Raw genomic sequence first — 8330 nt, forward strand, 5'->3', positions numbered from 1 at the left:
ATGCTTTTATGTTCTATGGCAAGTTGTGTTCAAAACACCATCTGCCTTTTTTATTTCAAAGCAAAAAGAAAAACTTCCCGTAATTCTGCCATTTGTTTGCCATCCACTAGGCTACTTAATATGGTCAGTGCAATGTAAAAGTCAGGATGTGCGGACATTGAGTTCTTGTGAATATAAGCAAGACTTACAGGATCCAGTCATAAGGTCCTCTCACGAAGTCCTTGGAATGTACTTTCCCCAAAGTACATCTTAGCTCATTAATGGTCATCAAAAAGGCATTATATCTGCCACGTGGTCTGTGACCATTCAGCATTCTTCTGATTGCCCTTTCACTATTTTGTCCTCACTAAAATTATCCATTATCTTTACAAAGAACAACGGGAGAGGAAGACCAGCCCATTTAGAGCACAAAGTTGGCCATATCTTAGACTGGAATTTGTCACAGCATCAGCAAGTGGTCCCAGCGGAGGAATGAGGAGGCCATGAAAATAACAGGTAGACCAAGGTGGCACAAGAATGTTGCCAGTTGGTCCCTGCCTATGCATATGGGCCAAGGGTACCATCATGAATTACTCAAGATCACAGATGCTTTTATTGGCTGGGGGGTGGGGGGATTGGGGACATGCAGTTTTAAGAGACTTGATTTTAGAGAAGGAGCAGTGTATGTAAGTAGAAGGAAGATTCAAAACAAAGGTCAAAATGAGAAGTTTTGCATAGTATAAAAAGTCAATTGTCATTTTCAAAATCATTTGGAAGGTCAATAGTAGAATTTTAGAGACAGAAAGAAAGTCTTTGAACTAAAATGGAAGTCAATGTGAATTCAGCTCAAGCAGAACCTGCCAAATGTAAATTGTAAAATCTTCTGAGTTAACGGTGCTTCAAGAGATGGAGCCACCTCAAAACTTTTTAAAACCCTATCACAGCATGACTCATTACCATTGGAATTGGATAATGACATGAACAAAATGATGTCTCCAAAGACATAAAAAGATCTAAATCAGGGATTACAAACACATATGCCGTCTGGGTTCAGGTAGGTAAAGTAATATAACATATATGTGTAAAACAAAAGGGAGTGATAGAGACTTTGGCAACTAAAAATATGGTCAATTATAAAGACATTTATGTAATGTGTGTGTGTGTGTGTGTGTGTGTGTGTGTGTGTGTGTGTGTGTGAGAGAGAGAGAGAGAGAGAGACAGAGACAGAGACAGAGACAGAGACAGAGAGACAGAGAGACAGAGAGAGAGAGAGAGATTGATTTTAAAAACATCTCCAGGCTGCTAGAAGGTACATGACTTAAATCAACACTGTCACTTGAGGACAGCCGTCTACCTGCCCTCTGGGAATTTTATAAAATTAGGGAAATATTTTAATATTTCAAAATACCAAATGGAAACTACATATTTGCCTGCAGAGACAGAAGAGACAGAGACAGAGAGACAGAGAGACAGAGAGAGAGAGAGAGATTGATTTTAAAAACATCTCCAGGCTGCTAGAAGGTACATGACTTAAATCAACACTGTCACTTGAGGACAGCCGTCTACCTGCCCTCTGGGAATTTTATAAAATTAGGGAAATATTTTAATATTTCAAAATACCAAATGGAAACTACATATTTGCCTGATATAAGGCCACTAGGCCAACCAACAACCAAGTTTTATAGATGGATGCTAAAATTGTATCAATTTAGTTGTGTGATACTAATCTTAAGCTAATATAAATTGTAGAAATCTATTATTAAATGAAGAAATTGGAAAATAAATTATCTTTTTACTTAATTTATGAAATGTGTTTAACAAGTAGAATATTTCAAATCATGAGATCCATGGCTGTAAAATTGGAGTCAAAGGCAAGTTTGACATTCAGCCAGTACATACTGGTATGGTCACACTTGTTAATTACATATTTATGACTTGGTCTATTTTGATTGGTCAGTTCCCTGTTCTGATTGTCAGGACCTGTGTCATACTAGTTATTAAATATTTTTAATAACATCCCTGATCAAAAGTATCCTTTGTGACAAAATGTGGGGAAAAACTAATCTTTCCATACAAATGTGACTTCAACCCTCAAACCTTGATTTACAAAGGTGTTCTACTATTTACAACTTCTCTTTCCTATAGAATTTACCTTAAGACAAATATAATAGCCTGAAGCTGTCTTCCCCTTCATCATCCCCTTTATTTTATAATAAAATGAAGCCAGATCAAGCTATCTACCTACACAAATGATTTCAGGAGCCTGAAGCTGTCTTCCTCTTCATCTTCCCCTTTATTTTATAATAAAATGAAACCAGATCAAGCTATCTACCTGTTCAAAAGATTTCACGAGTCCCTCATTATCCATAAAATAAAATTAAAAGTAAAATTAAATTAAAGAATTTCAAGTTCTTACCTAACTTCATCTCTGAAATGTCATATCACTTTTTTTAGAGACATCAATGGTTTAATGGATGGGGGATCTTACACATCTGAAGAAAGGTCCTGGAGCAATACCCCACTGTGTGCTGCAGACGGAGGGCAGGACATGGTATCTGCCTTCGCTCTCATATCACTTTTTTCAGATCATTCTTTTAAGACTTAATATTTTATTGTTAGACTACAGTTAATTGTACACAAGTCTGTTTCTACACTGTCTAATTTCCTCTAATTACCTTGAGCACAAGGCCCATCTCTTATCTTTAAATTTACACTCATGTCCTATATCTATAGGTGTTCAGTAAATGTTTGTTAAGAAAAAGAAAAGGGTAGAGCAGTAGATATTTAACAAAATGAATTCAACAATATTGTTCTAAAACATCAAAGAAGAAAAACTAAATTGGCAGAAAATTTTGGGGCTATTAACCCATATTCCAAAGTGCTATAGTCTTCTATAAGAGTGATCTGAAAGATGTGGACAGAATCTTTTACAGTAGTCAAAGTAGTCAAAAAATCATGAGATTAGATCCAGGTTACTTTATCAGTGCTATACCAAATTTTCAAGATAAATACAAATCTTATATTAATAGTCCCAGAGCATAAAACAAGATGTATTCTCTAAAGCTAATTAATCTGATCCTAAACTATATAGAGAGGCAAAAATGGAAGGAAGGAAGGAGTGAAGGAAGGAAGGAAGGAAGGAAATGAGGGAGGAAATTAAGCTAATTAAACTAATCTCACTTATTAATTCTGATACAATTAAAATATCAAATTGAGTCCAATAGTGTATTAAAAATAATACCTCTCAACGAAGTAGGATGTACCCCAGGAATACAAGGATACTTCAACTTTAGGATATAAAATACTAACGGAAGTCACTAAATCTCTGGATGAAAGAAGAAATTCAATGCAATAGACACTGACAGTATAGTGATTCATCTTTGCTTTGAAAAATCCTAAATAAATGAGGAATAGAAGGAAAACTTTCTTAACATAATGAAAGGTATCTACCAGAAACACCCACAAAATATTATCTTCAATGTTGAAATGCGTTTCCATTACAGTGAGAAGGAAAGCACAGATGACAATAGCCCTCACCACTGATCACTGTTGTAGTTCATATCACAGATAGGAGGTATAGAATTGGTAAAGAAAGAGACAAAACTATAAGGTTTGTTGGTGATATGGTTTCATAACTAGAATATCCAAGACAATCCACTGAAGAACAGACTTAATAAGATAGTTTTCCTAGATGTAAGATTCTAAGGGTAACATATAAAAAGAAATAAATTTCTCATACAGCAGCAGTGGATGATATGAACTGGTAATATCGGAGGAAAGAAATACTATCAAAATAGCCAAAAATTCATAAAACAGGAATGAACTTAGCAAGCATTTTTAAGATTTTATGAAGAACATTATAAAGTCCAGAGTAAGGGAAAAAATACCATGTTCCCATATGAGAAGAGTCCTTCTTGTAAAGATGTCTATTATCCCCAAATTTTCAAAAATATCCAATGTACTGAATTCAAAATCCACACAGGTTTTGTTTGTTTGTTTGCTTGCTTGTTTATAAAATTTGACATACATTCTTACACTCATCTGAAAGAGAAAGTGCACAAGACGAGCTAAGAAAAATTTGAAAATAATAATGGTAGGGGAGAGACGTAAGGATGAGCATTGAGAAAATTACCCTACTTGGGTATCAGAAAATATTACAAGAGTTAGTTGGACTGTATGGTCAAATAGGTCAATGAAAAGAATACTGACAAATCAAATATTGTCAATGAATAGAGAATCCCAAAACATATCCATGAATATTCAGAAATTTACTATATCATTAACTTATTTTAATTCATTAGGAAAAGAATAGCCCCTTCAATAAATGGGTTGGTACCCATGTGGAAACAATTAAGTTATAGTCTTTTATTACATTATAATAATAAATTCCAGATGGCTTAAGGAGTTAAGTATAAAAATAATTTTAAATATTCAAAATAACAGCAAAAATATAGAGTATTTTAGTAAGATTCGATTGGGAATGGTTTTCCTAACAATACAGAGAAGTCCAGAGAGCATTAGTAACATAAATATTAATAACTTCCATTCAAAAAAAAAAAAACTTCCGTTCAATGGAAGCTATAATATACATAGGTTAAAGCTAAATGACAACAAGAAATTATTTGTGATACATAATTGATTAAAGGCCATAATACATAAGGAATACTTTATTCTTTGAAGAAAAGTATTTTTAGACGATTAAAGGCTCGGAACAAATAATTTACAGAGAAAGCTCAAATCATCAATATTCTTATTAAAGGATGTTCAAACTTACTAGTAATCAGGAAAGTAAAACTTGAAACAACAGTTAGATACTAACTGTTGCCCACCAAAAAATGAACAAAAAGTAAGAATTGGCAATATCCAGTATTGGTGAAGTTACAAGTAAATGGGCTTTTAGCACTTTGTAGGAATATAAATCAATAAAACTTTATTAGTGGGGTAATTTGACAGTATTGAAATTTTAAAATGCATTCCAGGAATTCTACTTTTAAGAATTTATCCGACAGAAGTACTCTTACGTGTGCAGAAAACAAGTATGTTTCTTGTGACATTGTTTGAAATTGTGAAAAACTGAAGTTTTAAATGTATATCAGTTGAGAAGTAGCTACATAACTTATGATAATTTAATTCAATGGAATACTCGGCACCCACTGGAAAGTATAAAATAAACAATTACGTGCATAAATATTTTTAAGACAGATAAAGTAGGGGAAAAGATAGAACAATGTGCACGATATGTTCCCATTTATTCTTTTTTCTTAAAGAAAGAGCATGTATCTATATGTACAGTGACACACAGAGACATAAAAAAGACTACATAATATGGATGGTTCCCCGCATAAGATGGTCTGACTTAGGATTTTTCAAATTTACCTTGAAGTGAAAGTGGCATTCAGTAGAAACCATACTTTGAATTGTGAATTTTGATCTTTTTTCAGGCTAGCAACATGGGGGATGATACGCATGATGCTGGGCAGGGCAGCGAGCCATCGCTCCCAGTCAACCACCTGATCACGAGGGTAAACAAACGATACACTTTACAACCATTCTGTTTTTCAGTACAGTATTCAATATATTACATGAGATATTCAGCATTTTATTATAAAATAGACTTTGTGTTAAATGATTTTGTCCAACTATAGGCTAATGTAACTGTTCTGAGCACATTTAAGGTAGGCTGGGCTCAGCTATGATGTCCGGTAGGCTAGATGTATCAAATGTATTTTCAACTTACAATATTTTCAGTCTATCTGGACGTAAACCCATTGTAAGTCGAGGAAGATCTGTATATACTAATCTGTTAACAGTGGTTACCTCTGGAGAACGAGTTGAGGGAGAAAATGGGAAGGTTTGTGAAGGAAGACTTTCAAATTTTGTTCTATTATATATATGGTTTGAACCTTTTTTAATAAGTATGCATTCTTATATTAGTTGGTCAACTTTTAAAATATTAATAACTCACAGAGAATTTTTAAAAGCCAATCACATTTTGCTGAGAATACCTTATGATTTTCTAGGTCCTCACACCATTTATGCTTACTGATAAGAATTATTGGTCTATCTACTGAATGTTTGCCATCTGTTTATAGGCTAAAATTTTATTTTGCTTAATGGGATTTTTTAGGTAATTCTTTCATATTTCTTTATCATTTTCTTCCAACCAAGCAAAATTCCTCCTCAAAAAGGACTGCTGAAGTCTCCACGAAATAGTACAGTAAAGGAGAGTAGTGCAATCACGCCGCTAATTCTTATGGAAGCAAAGGGCATTGGTTTGTCCTGTTGAAATCCGCGGTTCTCAAATGACAGTTATCAACTGCCTAAGAGTTCTCATTCGTCATTATTGCCTCCACCTTCCCCCACCGCATACACACAGTTCCATTTCAAAATCGAAATCTTTTATCAAAATTCAGGGTAAATAGGTGACAGTGCTCCTTCCTCTTCCTTTAACTAACACCCTGCATCACACTCAGGGTTCAGCTTTTACATAACTTGCTCAATGGGGGTGGGCAGAGCCACCCCACATAACTGAGAAGGGCTTTAGTGCTTTAGAAAGTAGCTTCTTAGAAAGCAAGAAACCTGTTTGGGACTGGAATTTTGTGTAATACTTGGAACAACAAAATACTTACTTGAGATGTAGGTAAATTCCCCCTGGCCTTTGAATAAAATCCAAACTTTTTAGCCTGTCATTTAAGGTCATGTTTGTTCTAGTAGATCCTATGGCGTCATATCAGACCACATCCTGGTCACACTGGCCTTCCTTCTAACCCTCCAACAGAAGCAGTTTCTCCTCAGGGCTTTTGTACTGACTCTTCCTTCTGCCCGGATCACTGCTCTCCCCGCCAGTCTTCATTTGTCTTGTTTTCTCTCTCTCTTTCTCAGTCTCTCTCTTCAAATCTCAGCTCAAATGCTATCTACTAGAGAGGCCCCAAATATTCCTAACTGAATGGATAAAGGTGTTAAACAGGCTGCATCCAAACGGAACAGCTCCAAAGAGAGCTTTCACCTTGGAGTTCTCTAAGTAGACACCCCTCTAATCTGCTCACCCCCCAGAGCTGCCTGGATTGGCCACCTGGTGGAGACTTGCCTTTGACAATAGCAAGAGAATCAGCAGAGAAGGGCCAGCAGGAAGCAGCTTAATGGAATGATCCTCGCCTTCCCCGTTTTTGTTTTCAGAGTCTAGAAAGGTGGCAGGGGCGGGTAGCAGGAAATGTGTGTGCACCAGAAGGAAGTACAGAAAAGCAATAAGGTAACTTCTTAGAACACCAGAATCCCCTATTTTCTTTCTATCCCTGTCTAATTACAATTTCAGAAAATGATATGCAATCTCAACTTCTTTGATATTCAAATGTAACACAGGGAAGAATAGTATAGTAGTCATTTCTATGTATAACCTAACACAGAGACTAACAGTGGGCATCAGTAAATATTTTTTAACTTTACTGAGTTAAAATAATAAAGCCAAACATAAAATAAGCACAAGGTAGCACAAAATAAGCACAAGGTAGTAACTACAGGAGATAAACCACTAACAATACATCTTTCTTTGGTAATCACAGTGTTTGTTAGAATAGAATCAACTATATATAGAATTGAAACTATATATATATTCTTGAAGTCATCAGAAGATACCAGCTGAACTTACAGAATGTTAGACTGGAAGGAACCTTAGAGCCATGTCATCTAACTCCCTTAATTTTCAGATTAAAAAAATAACGCCTAGAAAATGTAAGTCTTGCCAAAGAGACTCAGTAATTTAATGGCAGAACTATGGCTTGACTACTTGGTCTCCTTCAACTCAATTCTACAAAAATGTATTAAGAATATAGTCATAGTAACAGCTAGGCAATGTGCTAAAGAGCTTAATCCCATAAAACAATGAGAATAGTATTATATTTCTCATTCTTTTCCAGATGAGGATACTGAGGCTAAAACACCTGCCCAACATTACACAGCTGATACCTAGGATAGCTGGGATTAGAATCCACATCATCCATTTCCAATGACAAGGTTAACCACTATGCAAAACTGCCTTCCCGAAATTGTGCTAACACTGTACGGATGAGCCAGGTATGACTCCTGCCCTCATGGAGATCAGAATCTGGTAGGAAAGACAGAGAAAAAAATGTCTCCGTGTGATAGCAATTAAAACAGTGATTCTAACAACCACTATGAATTTACCAAAGAACAAAACAGCACTCCCTCTACTATAGTTCAACTCATACCCCTAAGAATTTTACAATCTAGATAAAATGTTATTATCTGTATAGAATTAACCATAATAAAAAGGAAAAGTACCAATTATTGCTTGCTATCTTTTTTTTTTTTTTTTTTTTTTGCGGTATGCGGCA

This window comes from Lipotes vexillifer, unplaced genomic scaffold (assembly GCF_000442215.2).
Source record: "Lipotes vexillifer unplaced genomic scaffold, Lipotes_vexillifer_v1.1 scaffold1925, whole genome shotgun sequence".
Classification (NCBI taxonomy): domain Eukaryota; kingdom Metazoa; phylum Chordata; class Mammalia; order Artiodactyla; family Lipotidae; genus Lipotes; species Lipotes vexillifer.